Raw genomic sequence first — 14,497 nt, forward strand, 5'->3', positions numbered from 1 at the left:
GCCCACAATCGTTGTCACCGCTGTCCTCTTCGACGATTGAGGTGCTTGTTTCAGAGTCGTCAAGCCAGGACCACTTTTTGAGCAACTGCCGCAGCAATACCTCACGGTGAAGGCTTCGGGACTTCTTGCGGCCTTTTCGACTTTTCACGCCCTTTTTAATTTTCTGGATCTTCTCCGTCGCCTGCGAGAGAAGAGCAGTGACGTTAAGGCACCTGTCGAAACTCATCCTGGTATTTGAAGGGGTACTTACACCGTATGGGCGCAGACAGCGTGCTCGGCGGCGTCCGATCGGCAGCGACGTCAGCGGACAACTGACCGCCCGCCTCAGCTGCGAGAGGCGACCTTTCCCCTTCCTTCCTTTCCCTCTCCACTTTCCTTCTTGCAGTGCGCCCCTCCAGGTGAGGGTGTTGTGTTCCGGTCGCTGACCTTCAAATTGAATTGGGTTTCTATTCATTCGGAAAAAATTGGTTGCCCGACACTTATATTGAAAAGGCTCATATCAAAAATGCGGAATTTCATCTTCCCGAACAGGCAATCATTATTTTTCTTAAGCGGCACCTCATACATTGTTAATTTTTCTTCACCTGCGCTGGTTTCTTAAGCCTTCTGCTGTGGTACTTTTCTTGCCACACAGGCCTACGTCGATTATCAAATTGTTCAAGCGAGACCACACTTTCCACGTGTAATATATTGTCTTGTTCTTACGGGTGCTTTTTCTCTCTCTTTCGACACTAAGCCAAAATAACAATTTTAAAATTTTTTCTTCTTCAATCCAAGAAGCCTATACCCCTCTTACCTCGCAATCTTTTAGGTTGTGATTGTTAAAACTATGCTTAGCCAAAGGCGTTACAAAGTGGTAGATCTCTGCTGACGTTCACATTTAAAAGTGCCATGGTTCTTGTCTTGAACATTCTACGCGACTGCGATTTCTCCATCGCCTTTCCATTCTGCCTCCAGTCATAACACAGAACATATTCCTGATCGCCGACGCGAAGCCGCACCCCGCACACAATATTTTTTGGGCCGTGGCTGAACAAAACGTCAATAACCACCCTCATGCTAATGACTTGTAGAATCGCCGAGAAGACAGGACTTTCTGTTGTGAGGTGTTACAGTGGGGCTGATATATACTCCATGGACATGGCGAACGAAAATTCCAGAAACGCAAGCACGAACACGTGTTTGCCTTGAAGGGAAGATGGAAGAAACTGGCTGTGTCCTCAAGTTCCACGGAATGAGGCATCCCCGCTGAACGCTAACGTCGTTAGTTAATTTCTATGGAAGCATTTTTATTTCTTACGCCTACACTTCGCGCCGGCGCCAGTAGATGTCGCAGTGCGCGCAGAGGGAAGCTAGACTGCACGCTTTCTTAGAGGACGTGCTTTGGCGGTTGCAATTCCGAGTCTTACAACCTTTGCGATGCTTATTGCACGTACGTCGTCGACATCCTACATGACATGGGTTGCCTGAAATTTTTTTCAAAGCGAAGTTCTCATTGCCTCTTAAACTTTCCCACTGCCGGTGCTCGCTGTACTGCTTTGTGGCACAGCGCGTCATGGGGTGGTTCAGAGCGTGTGTATACATGACAGACGTGTGTCAGTGAGGAAAGGCGATGCGAGAAACTCGTTTTGTCCCCATTGTGTCCATTATGGTGAATGCCCTCCGGAGCCCCCTGATCGTCACCACTTTATCATTCTGACAGCTGTAATCATCCGTCACCCCCCACAAACCTTTGTACATACGGAAGCCGTCGCTTTATACTAACGTGCCAGTGGATCAAAAAACAAGAAAGGGGCTGGCAGATGGAATGGCACACTGTGGTATAAACTTTTTTAAAACAGGGTTGAAGTGCCTCAGACAGGCTGGCCAACGTTTCGATAGGTGGACCTATCTTCGTCAAAGGCGCCCTCGTCATCCTCGGCGTGTTAGTTTTAAAGGGTTAGTGCAGTGACGTCACGTGCGGGTGTTGTCGCTGGCGGCTTGTTTTAAAGAGAGAGATTACAAGAGGGAACAGGCGTTGTCGTCCGACGTCTGTGAGCCTCATTCTCAAGACGAAGGGACAAGAGCATGAGAGTGGGCACGCGGGGAGGAAAGAAAAGAAATAGAAGCAGAAAAAAGGGGGAAAAAAGGAAAAAAAAACAGGGGGGAGCCAGGGCCGTACCAAGACACAACAAATGGGGGGCGGGTGAAAGAAAAAGAAAGAGAAAAATGAAATCTTTAAGAAATACGGGGGCTTGGGAGCGTGTTGGGGATGCGAAAGGTTAGGAGGTATTCAGGGGAGTCGTTGGCGGCATGTTTTTGAGGCATTAGAACGGCCGGTCAAGCAATAGGTCGAGTAATTTTGAAATAGTTAAGGTAGCGACGAGTAGTCTGCGGTGCAATGTGTGGGGTGACTGAAAGGCAGCGGCATGGTCTTTCAAGGGGTACTGCCCCACGCGCTTAACGTAGGTGTCGTTACGGCGGCATCCAGAAGGCGATACTCCAGGTTGAGGCGCCGAAAAAGGCATATTGACTTCGGAATGTGTTGTCGAGGGGGTTTCAAAAAAAAGACTAAATAAGGGGGAAGGGGGGGGCGAAATCGGTATAGCAAACAGGAGGGTGACGCGTGCAGAAGCGGGCGCGGGCAAGTGTAAATGGAAGAAGGGGATCGGACACTTGGTGTAGACGTAAAATCCTGAAAGAGTACATTAAATTGAGTAGTAGGCAGGAAATTTTTTTTTCTTTTCCTTTTCCCCATCTCCCCCTCTCCCCCCCTCTTTTCCTCCGAAATGAAAGAGTAGGTAAGGTTAAGAATTAAAGTTAGCTGGTGGCCTAATGTGTTTTGTGTATTGATTGATGATATGAGAGTTTCAGATTTAAGTTACAGCTTTTAAATATTCTAAGTTGCCGCGTGCCAAATTAATTTCTGTCGGGTGTAGGCAATTAAACTTGTGTATGAGGTATGATTCCGTGTACTTCCTTTCGCGAGGGGAACGGAAATTTGTTTGTAATATATATAGCCTTGCTTTGTCAAACATATGTCCATGTTCATTAAAGTGGCTGGCTACTGCTTTGGGTAAATTGTGTTTTGTGTCCGCGCGATCACCATTGAGTCTTGTATTGATTTGTTGTCCGGTCTCACCTATGTATTTTTTGCTACAAGCGGCGCATTCTAGACAGTAGACTACATTGCTTGATGTGCAGGTGAAAGCCGAAGTTACCTTGTGTGTGTAATTCGACGCTGTACTTTTTACTGTAGTAGTGGATTGAATGTGTTTGCATGTAGAACACCTGGGGCGACCACAGGGATTGGTTCCCAACTTCTTCTTTTTCTGTAGTTTGGCATGCACAAGAACATCTTTAAAATTAGTGTTGCGTCTGTAGGCTACTCTGGGAGGGTCGGGAGAAATCTTCTTAAGTTTCTGGTTGCTGGTGAGAATCGGGTAGTATTTACTTAGGATGTTATTCACGTTTGGGAGTGCGTTTGAGAATTTAGTAGTAAGAAGAGGCGTTGTTGTTCTTGTGATCTTCGGGCGGGGCTTGAGGACCTCGGCTCGATCAAGTTTGGTTGCAGCGATGTAAGCTGTTTCAAGGTCACTGTTTGGGTGGTTCCTGTTTGATAGCGTTTCTTTAAGGTGATCGAGTCTATCTATGTAGTCTTGGTTTTCAACGCAAATGCGACGTAGTCGTGTGGCTTGGCCTTTAAAGATGCCTTGTTTGCAATGTCTGGGATGGTGGCTGGTATATTCTAGGTACTGTTGTTTGTCGAAAGGTTTCCTATACAGCGCTGTCTTTAGTTCACCATTGTCAGTGTATATTGTTGTGTCCAGAAAGTTTATGCGCTCAGTTGAGGATTCTGATGTGAATTTTATTGTTGGGTGAACAGAATTTAGAAAGCATACATATTTATCTAGACTGTCTTGGCCATGTCCCCAGATTATGAGTATGTCGTCTATGTATCGTAGGTATGTGTGGGGCTTGGTAGTGCAGCGCGATAGGAAATCTGTTTCTAGAATCCCCATAAATATGTTCGCGTAGGTTGGTGCAAAAGGCGTACCCATGCTTGTACCATGTATCTGTAGGTAGTAACTCTCTTCAAATTCGAAGTAGTTATGTGTGAGAACTAATTCAAGGAGAGACAGGTAAACTTCAGTAGAGTGTTGTGCACTGTGTTTAGACAGCGTTTGTTTTATCGAAGATAAACCATCAGGGATTGGAATGTTGGTGTACAGCGCCGTGACGTCTAGTGTTGCGAGAATTGTGTTGTGGGGTAGTGTGCCTTTAGTATTAATGTCTTCTATATTTCTCAGCAGGTGGGGCGTATCTTGTACAAATGACGGAAGTGTTTTCGGCAAGTTACCAAGGTAGTGGTTAAGGAATGTGGAGATGCTCTCTGTCGGGGTGTTGTTGTTTGATACTATCGGACGGCCTGGGATAATAGCAGTGTATAGTTCAGCGGATGGAATTTTATGAATTTTCGGAAGGAGGTAAAAACGTCCGGCAGTTTTGTTGCTTGGTTTAAGAAATTTGTATTCTGATGGTGTTATCAATTCATCAGCCAAAAGTGATTTCAGCCTGTTGGTAATTGTCACTGTATAGGACAATTACGGATCGTTATCTAGTTTGCGGTAATGTTCTGGGTTGTTTAGTTGTCTGTAAGCCTCGTGCTTGTATTTTTCTATTGGCCAAATAACTATACTTCCACCCTTATCTGCTTCCTTAATAACAATGTCATTCCGGCAGCTCAGATTTGAAATGATATGACTCTCCGACGCAGTTATGTTTTTAGGTCGCTTAGATGTCTTGGATTGGCTTATAATTTCTTTAGTGATAGTTTTAAGGTATATGTCAAGTTCTATGGCTTGTTCTGGTTCGGGAGTCCAAGTGGATTGGGCTCTAAGTGGTGTCGTCCCGGTGTTTGGTGTCTCTGCAAAAAAGTGTCGGATGCGCATTCGTCGGGAGAATTCTGAGAGGTCCTTGTGAAGCTCGAATTCATTTATTGTGTTGTTCGTGGGGCAAAAGTTTAAGCCCTTGCTGAGTACGGCTATTTCTTTTTGACTTAATGTTTTAGAAATGTCTATAACATTGGAGCGGTTTAGTTCTGCGGAAATTTCCTTACTGTCTGGTCCTTCTAAGCTCGAGGTCCCTCTTCTCTGGGTGTGGTGGCTGTTTGGCTGGAAGGTTGTTTTTTGATTAAAATTCTCTTTTTTACTTTGTTTTTGATCCAATTTTCTAGATTGTTTTTCGCCGTAATGTTCTAAATCTCTCTTCTCATCTGGTGTCAGGGTTATGTTCATAAGTCTGTGGTTAAAAGTTTCGATTTGCTCTTCGCAGTGTTCTTTGAGGATATTCAAAAGTGAAAGTAAGGCATTATGTAATGTTGTTTGCCAGTTTGCGCTATGGTGTGGTGGGAGTGTTCCTAGAGCTGGTACAGCCTTGAGTGTTAGGCCTTTAGGAATTATGATTTTCTCGGTGCAGCTTGTGTAGGTTTTCAGATGGGAGGTGTAGCTCACATGTTTTTTGGTAAGTTTTCTAGCCTGTAGGAATTCGTGGCATTGAGGAATTATTGATTTGCGATGTCTGTCATTTACTTGTCTTCTTGCGGGCAGATTTGCGTGGGGTGTTTTTCCTTTCGGCCGGTTTATTATCGTATGCCTGGCTTAATTCGATCTCGGTCTCTGTTTGAGTTTGTGTGTGTGCAGGCAGGCGTGTGGGGTCTGTGTGTAGACTTCGGTGGTGGGTTTTCTGTTGTCTGTTGCCATTGTGTCTGTTCGCATAGTGGTTGATGTCATTTTTGGTGGTGTGTGTGCCTTCTGGTTCTTTTCACATTCCACTGTCTGTGTTCCAACTGTTCTTGTGTTGACTGTTTCACTTGTGCAGTGGCTTGCTTCACATTCCACTGTCTGTATTCCCTGTGTCCTCGAAGTGACTGTCACAGCTGTGTTGTTCGCGGTTGCACGTTCCGCAGAGTTGGTGGAGGTTGTATTTGAGGTGGAAATTAAAAGAGTTTTTCTGTACTTGTCCTTAATAAAGGACTTGATGTATTGGGAAACTAGCTCTATTCCACTGCGGTTCAAGTGGAAGCCATCCCAAGCTAGGTGTTCGTGTGGTGCTTCGTGTATTTCCGCGTGGTGCATGGTGTCAACATTCTTATGGACGTTTTCTAAGTTGAAAATAGGTGAGTTTAGCTTGTTAATCTCCTCATTGTGTTTCATGAGTGCATTAGTTTGGTAGAATAGTGGGCGGTGTTTGTTTTGTAGGCGGGGAGCGACAGTCGTTATGGTTATGTGTGCGTTTGGGCGAGCGGCTTGAATGGTTCTTATTACGTCGCTCATGGACTCTATCGTGTCCGCGGCGCTTTGTGTTCTTAGGTTGTTTGTGCCTACATTGATAATAAAGTGTGTGGTGTCAATTGGCGCATCACATACTAGCGGTAGAATATCTGATATTTGTGCCCCACTAAGGTGTTTTATGTATGGCGCGTGTGGGCCTGGTGGAAAATGTTCCTTCAGGTATCTGTACTGGCTGTCTCCAAGGATTGCTACATGGGCAAAGGATAACAAGGGGCACTTACCCTGTTCCGTCATCGTCAGCTGTCATGGAAGTCCAAAAACAAGAAAGGGGCTGGCAGATGGAATGGCACACTGTGGTATAAACTTTTTTAAAACAGGGTTGAACTGCCTCAGACAGGCTGGCCAACGTTTCGATAGGTGGACCTATCTTCGTCAAAGGCGGCCTCGTCATCCTCGGCGTGTTAGTTTTAAAGGGTTAGTGCAGTGACGTCACGTGCGGGTGTTGTCGCTGGCGGCTGGTTTTAAAGAGAGAGATTACAAGAGGGAACAGGCGTTGTCGTCCGACGTCTGTGAGCCGCATTCTCAAGACGAAGGGACAAGAGCGTGAGAGTGGGCACGCGGGGAGGAAAGAAAAGAAATAGAAGCAGAAAAAAGGGGGAAAAAGGAAAAAAAAAACCAGGGGGGAGCCAGGGCCGTACCAAGACACAACAAAGGGGGGGCGGGTGAAAGAAAAAGAAATAGAAAAATGAAATCTTTCAGAAATACAGGGGCTTGGGAGCGTGTTGGGGATGCGAAAGGTTAGGAGGTATTCAGGGGAGTCGTTGGCGGCATGGTTATCTTCGATAAAACAAACGCTGTCTAAACACAGTTACACTCTACTGAAGTTTACCTGTCTCTCCTTGAATTAGTTCTCACACATACCTACTACGAATTTGAAGAGAGTTACTACCTACAGATACAAGGTACAAGCATGGGTACGCCTTTTGCACCAACCTACGCGAACATATTTATGGGGATTCTAGAAACAGATTTCCTATCGCGCTGCACTACTAAGCCCCACACATACCTACGATACATAGACGACATACTCATAATCTGGGGACATGGCCAAGACAGTCTAGATAAATATGTATCCTTTCTAAATTCTGTTCACCCAACAATAAAACTCACATCAGAATCCTCAACTGAGCGCATAAACTTTCTGGACACAACAATATACATTGACAATGGTGAACTAAAGACAACGCTGTATAGGAAACCTTTCGACAAACAACAGTACCTAGAATATACCAGCCACCATCCCAGACATTGCAAACAAGGCATCTTTAAAGGCCAAGCCACACGACTACGTCGCATTTGCGTTGAAAACCAAGACTACATAGATAGACTCGATCACCTTAAAGAAACGCTATCAAACAGGAACCACCCAAACAGTGACCTTCAAACAGCTTACATCGCTGCAACCAAACTTGATCGAGCCGAGGTCCTCAAGCCCGGCCCGAAGATCACAAGAACAACAACGCCTCTTCTTACTACTAAATTCTCAAACGCACTCCCAAACATGAATAACATCCTAAGTAAATACTACCCGATTCTCACCAGCAACCAGAAACTTAAGAAGATTTCTCCCGACCCTCCCAGAGTAGCCTACAGACGCAACACTAATTTTAAAGATGTTCTTGTGCATGCCAAACTACAGAAAAAGAAGAAGTTGGGAACCAATCCCTGTGGTCGCCCCAGGTGCTCTACATGCAAACACATTCAATCCACTACTACAGTAAAAAGTATAGCGTCGAATTACACACACAAGGTAACTTCGGCTTTCACCTGCACATCAAGCAATGTAGTCTACTGTCTAGAATGCGCCGCTTGTAGCAAACAATACATAGGTGAGACCGGACAACAAATCAATACAAGACTCAATGGTCACCGCGCGGACACAAAACACAATTTACCCAAAGCAGTAGCCAGCCACTTTAATGAACATGGACATATGTTTGACAAAGCAAGGCTCTATATACTACAAACAAATTTCCGTTCCCCTCGCGAAAGGAAGTACACGGAATCATACCTCATACACAAGTGTAACTGCCTACACCCGACAGGAATTAATTTGGCACGCGGCAACTTAGAATCTTTAAAAGCTGTAACTTAAATCTGAAACTCTCATATCATCAACCAATACACAAAACACATTAGGCCACCAGCCAGCTTTAATTCTTAACCTCACTTACTCTTTCATTTCGGAGGAAAAAAGGGGGGGAGAGGCGGAGAAGGGGAAAAGAAAAAGAAAAAAAAATTTCCTGCCTACTACTCAATTTAATGTACTCTTTCAGGATTTTACGTCTACACCAAGTGTACGATCCCCTTCTTCCATGTACACTTGCCCGCGCCCGCTTCTGCACGCGTCACCCTCCTGTTTGCTATACCGATTTCGCCCCCCCCCTTCCCCCTGCCCCCTTTTTTAGTCTTTTTTTTGAAACCCCCTCGACAACACATTCCGAAGTCAATATGCCTTTTTCGGCGCCTCAACCGGGGTATCGCCTTCTAGATGCCGCCTTAAGGACACCTACGTTAAGCGCGTGGGGCAGTGCCCCTTGAAAGACCATGCCGCTGCCTTTCAGTCACCCCACACATTGCACCGCAGACTAGTCGTCGCGACCTTAACTATTTCAAAATTACTCGACCTATTGCTTGACCGGCCGTTCTAATGCCTCAAAAACATGCCGCCAACGACTCCCCTGAATACCTCCCAACCTTTCGCATCCCCAACACGCTCCCAAGCCCCCGTATTTCTTAAAGATTTCATTTTTCTCTTTCTTTTTCTTTCACCCGCCCCCCCTTTGTTGTGTCTTGGTACGGCCCTGGCTCCCCCCTGTTTTTTTTTCGTTTTTTCCCCCTTTTTTCTGCTTCTATTTCTTTTCTTTCCTCCCCGCGTGCCCACTCTCACACTCTTGTCCCTTCGTCTTGAGAATGAGGCTCACAGACGTCGGAGGACAACGCCTGTTCCCTCTTGTAATCTCTCTCTTTAAAACCAGCCGCCAGCGACAACACCCGCACGTGACGTCACTGCACTAACCCTTTAAAACTAACACGCCGAGGATGACGAGGCCGCCTTTGACGAAGATACGTCCACCTATCGAAACGTTGGCCAGCCTGTCTGAGGCACCTCAACCATGTTTTATAAAAGTTTATACCACAGTGTGCCAGTGGATAGGGAACGCAGCAATAATTGCAGATTGCAAGGAGAAAAAGCACTTCTCAAAGGACGGCAAGGGGAGCTGATGTGGCAAAGCAGTGAAATTTTAAAATTTTACAACAGCGGTAGCGGGGAAACTGGAGTAACTTCAGTTCCAGGTACGGTACACTTCGTTAATGCAATTTCTGAAAAAGTAACGCTATGCACATATGTCCAGCGGACAAATTTCGCATGCCGTGCAGAAGCACAGCCGCAACAATTATAGCGCGTCGCAGGGTCCATGGAAAACGACGGAAAGGGTAAATCGAAAAATCACCACTTCTATTCGTGCCACGATAGCTTGCTGGCCTTGGAATTCCTAGAGGTCGTTGACATGATACTGACAGCGGCAGCCGCATTTCGTCGGGGGCCAAATAAAAAGCACACACGCAGATATATGTTGGGACACGGTAAACAAGATTACGTTTTCAATACTTATACGGAGTGCACCGTTATGGCGCGTCTTCTAGTACGATTATGGTTTAGGCAAGGACAGCCCTATCATCAAATTCAAGTTTTGTACTTCGGCGATGACGCAATGTGCCATGTCGTACAATCACAACGCCAATCCTTCTCAGAAGTTCTGAAATATGGTGCACAACCCCTGAAACAAACACCTCTTCCTGTGTGTTTCCGTGCTATACGCAAACAAGCAGCAGTAGTGCACCCTGGTAACGTTTAACATGAGCTCACCACTCCTGCTAGACTAAACGTAGTAGAAATTAGGCTTTCGCCGTCAACGTCACCGCAATTTATTTTGAGTCAAAATCATCCGTGCAGAATGCCTCGCTCACATTTATTATAACATTGCGTAGGATCTACGTCAGTTTTTTTTTTACCTGCCATTATTCGTAAAATTTGGAGCGCCTCTATTTATTCACTGCACTATATGTTCAGCAGATAACGCACCGCCTTCAAATTTTTCAGTATTATTCAATGGCTGTTTTCCGTGTGATTATAGTTGTGGCAGCGATGCACGTTAGGTAAATATAATGGCAGGCTGTCCTTTCGTTTGTCTTTTGTGTGTGTCTGTCACAATCGAATAAATCAGGCCTTAAACAAAATATTGCGCTTGATCAGCGCCCAAACATTGTTAGATTTTTATCGGTTTGTGTAATGAACCTATGCTAGCCAGTAAATTTACTTTTCGTGTTCTTGTTGCAATTATGCGTCTAAATTTAGGACTTGTTTTCGTGGAGTGTCGCCATCTGTGTAAATCATTTTTTTACTACTTTGCTATACATAGAGTAATAAACACTTTCATGCAACATTTGATACGAAAAACAAAAAATCAATGCAGACAACAGCATGCACCAGCAGACAACAGCATGGACCAAAAGTGATATCGCAATCAAAAAAGGACGCGTACTTTATTACCTAGAATACACTGGCAGTATTATAAACCCACATAAATAATTTGTTGTAGAAAACGATAACATGTGTATTGAAGCGTAGTTAAATATTACACTACAAGCATGACACGAGACAAAAACACCTACAAAAAGCACTACATATCAAGAAAAGACAGATCAGGGTCTTGCACTGGCTCGTCCGACACCGTTCCTTGAATGTCGAGCCAGTCTGGGAAAGGCGCAACATTTATTGGGTAAGGGTCATACCCGTCTTGAAGCTGCGGTGAGCGGTAAATGTCCTGGTTACCGCTAGGCTCTAAAGAGGAATCAGAACATTCTTCCTCGTCCATTCTGGGGCGCTTAGACGGGCCAGGCTCTCCATCTGCAAAATTGGGCAAGACTCCTCCATGATCCGCTGAACATTTGTTCGAAATATGTGTGTCCTCACCATCACAATCATTTCGCCCACGCTTCACGGCGGAGCCAGGGACAACGGGTAAAGAAGGCCCACAATCGTTGTCATCGCTGTCCTCTTCGTCGCTTGAGGTGCTTCTTTGAGAGTCGTCGAGCCAGGACCACTTTTTGAGCAACTGCCGCAGCAATACCTCACGGTGAAGGCTTCGAGACTTCTTGCGGCCTTTTCGAGTTTTCACGCCCCTTTTAATTTTCCGGATCTTCTCTGTCGCCTGCGAGAGAAGAGCAGTGACGTTAAGGAACCTGTCGAAACTCATCCTGGTATTTGAAGGGGTACTTACACCGTATGGGCGCAGACAGCGTGCTCGGCGGCGTCCGATCGGCAGCGACGTCAGCGGACAACTGACCGCCCGCCTCAGCTGCGAGAGGCGACCTTTCCCCTTCCTTCCTTTCCCTCTCCACTTTCCTTCTTGCAGTGCGCCCCTCCAGGTGAGGGTGTTGTGTTCCGGTCGCTGACCTTCAAATTGAATTGGGTTTCTATTCATTCGGAAAAAATTGGTTGCCCGACACTTATATTGAAAAGGCTCATATCAAAAATGCGGAATTTCATCTTCCCGAACAGGCAATCATTATTTTTCTTTAGCGGCACCTCATACATTGTTAATTTTTCTTCACCTGCGCTGGTTTCTTAAGCCTTCTGCTGTGGTACTTTTCTTGCCACACAGGCCTAGGTCGATTATCAAATTGTTCAAGCGAGACCACACTTTCCACGTGTAATATATTGTCTTGTTCTTACGGGTGCTTTTTTTCTCTCTTTCGAGACTAAGCCAAAATAAGAATTTAAAAATTTTTTCTTCTTCAAACCAAGAAGCCTATACCCCTCTTACCTCGCAATCTTTTAGGTTGTGATTGTTAAAACTATGCTTAGCCAAAGGCGTTACAAAGTGGTAGATCTCTGCTGACGTTCACATTTAAAAGTGTCATGGTGCTTGTCTTGAACATTCTACGCGACTGCGATTTCTCCATCGCCTTTCCATTCTGCCTCGAGTCATAACACAGAACATATTCCTGATCGCCGACGCGAAGCCGCACCCCGCACACAATATTTTTTGGGCCGTGGCTGAACAAAACGTCAATAACCACCCTCATGCTAATGACTTGTAGAATCGCCGAGACGAGAGGACTTTCTGTTGTGAGGTGTTACAGTGGGGCCGATATATACTCCGTGGACATGGCGAACGAAAATTCCAGAAACGCAAGCACGAACACGCGTTTCCCTTGAAGGGAAGACGGAAGAAACTGGCTGTGTCCTCACGTTCCACGCAATGAGGTATCCCCGCTGAACGCTAACGTCGTTAGTTAATTTCTATGGAAGCATTTTAATTTTTTACGCCTACACTTCGTGCCGGCGCCAGTAGATGTCGCAGTGCGCGCAGAGGGAAGCTAGACTGCACGCTTTCTTAGAGGACGTGTTTTGGCGGTTGCAATTCCGAGTCTTACAACCTTTGCGATGCTTATTGCGCGTACTTCCTCGACATCCTACACGACATGGGTTGCCTGAAATTTTTTTCAAAGCGGAGTTCTCATTGCCTCTTAAACTTTCCCACTGCCGGTGCTCGCTGTACTGCTTTGTGGCACAGCGCGTCGTGGGGTGGTTCAGAGCGTGTGTATACATGACAGACGTGTGTCAGTGAGGAAAGGCGATGCGAGAAACTCGTTTTGTCCCCATTGTGTCCATTATGGTGAATGCCCTCCGGAGCCCCCTGATCGTCACCACTTTATCATTCTGACAGCTGTAATTATCCGTGACCTCCCACAAACCTTTGTACATACGGAAGCCCTCGCTTTATACTAACGTGCCAGTGGATAGGGAACGCAGCAATAATTGTAGATTGCAAGTAGAAAAGGCACTTCTCAAAGGACGGCAAGGGGAGCTGATGTGGCAAAGCAGTGAAATTTAAAAATTTTACAACAGCGGTAGCGAGGAAACTGGAGTAACTTCAGTTCCAGGTACGGTACACTACGTTAATGCAATTTCTGAAAAACAAACGCTATGCACATATGTCTAGCGGACAAATTTCGCACTGCGTGCAGAAGCACAGCCGCAACAATTATAGCGCGTCGCAGGGTCCATGGAAAACGACGGAAAGGGTAAATCGAAAAATCACCACTTCTATTCGCGCCACGCTAGCTTGCTGGCCTTGGAATTCCTAGAAGTCGTTGACATGATACTGACAGCGGCAGCCGCATTTCGTCGGGGGCCAAATAAACAGCACAAACGCAGATATATGTTGAGACACGGTAAACAAGATTACGTCTTCAATACTTATACGGAGTGTACCGTTATGGCGCGTCTTCTAGTACGATTATGGCTTAGGCAAGGACAGCCCTATCATCAAATTCAAGTTTTGTACTTCGGCGATGACGCAATGTGCCATGTCGTACAATCACAACGCCAATCCCTCTCAGAAGTTCTGAAATATGGTGCACAACCCCTGAAACAAACACCTCTTCCTGTGTGTTTCTGTGCTATACGCAAACAAGCAGCAGTGGTGCACCCTGGTAACGTTTAACATGAGCTCACCACTCCTGCTAGACTAAACGTAGTAGAAATTAGGCTTTCGCCGTCAACGTCACCGCAATTTATTTTGAGTCAAAATCATCCGTGCAGAATGCCTCGCTCACATTTATTATAACATTGCGTAGGATCTACGTCAGTTTTTTTTTTACCTGCCATAATTCGTAAAATTTGGAGCGCCTCTATTTATTCTCTGCACTATATCTTTAGCAGATAACGCACCGCCTTCAAATTTTTCGGTATTATTCAATGGCTGTTTTCCGTGTGATTATAGTTGTGGCAGCGATGCACGTTAGGTAAATCCAATGGCAGGCTGTCCTTTCGTTTGTCTTTTGTGTGTGTCTGTCACAATCGAATAAATCAGGCCTTAAACAAAATATTGCGCTTGATCAGCGCCCAAACATTGTTAGATTTTTATCGGTTTGTGTAATGAACCTATGCTAGCCAGTAAATTTACTTTTCGTGTTCTTGTTGCAATTATGCGTCTAAATTTAGGACTTGTTTTCATGGAGTGTCGCCATCTGTGTAAATCATTTTTTTACTACTTTGCTATACATAGAGTAATAAACACTTTCATGCAACATTTGATACGAAAAACAAAAAATCAATGCAGACAACAGCATGCACCAGCAGACAACAGCAT

This window comes from Dermacentor albipictus, chromosome 6 (genome assembly GCF_038994185.2).
Source record: "Dermacentor albipictus isolate Rhodes 1998 colony chromosome 6, USDA_Dalb.pri_finalv2, whole genome shotgun sequence".
Classification (NCBI taxonomy): Eukaryota; Metazoa; Arthropoda; class Arachnida; order Ixodida; family Ixodidae; genus Dermacentor; species Dermacentor albipictus.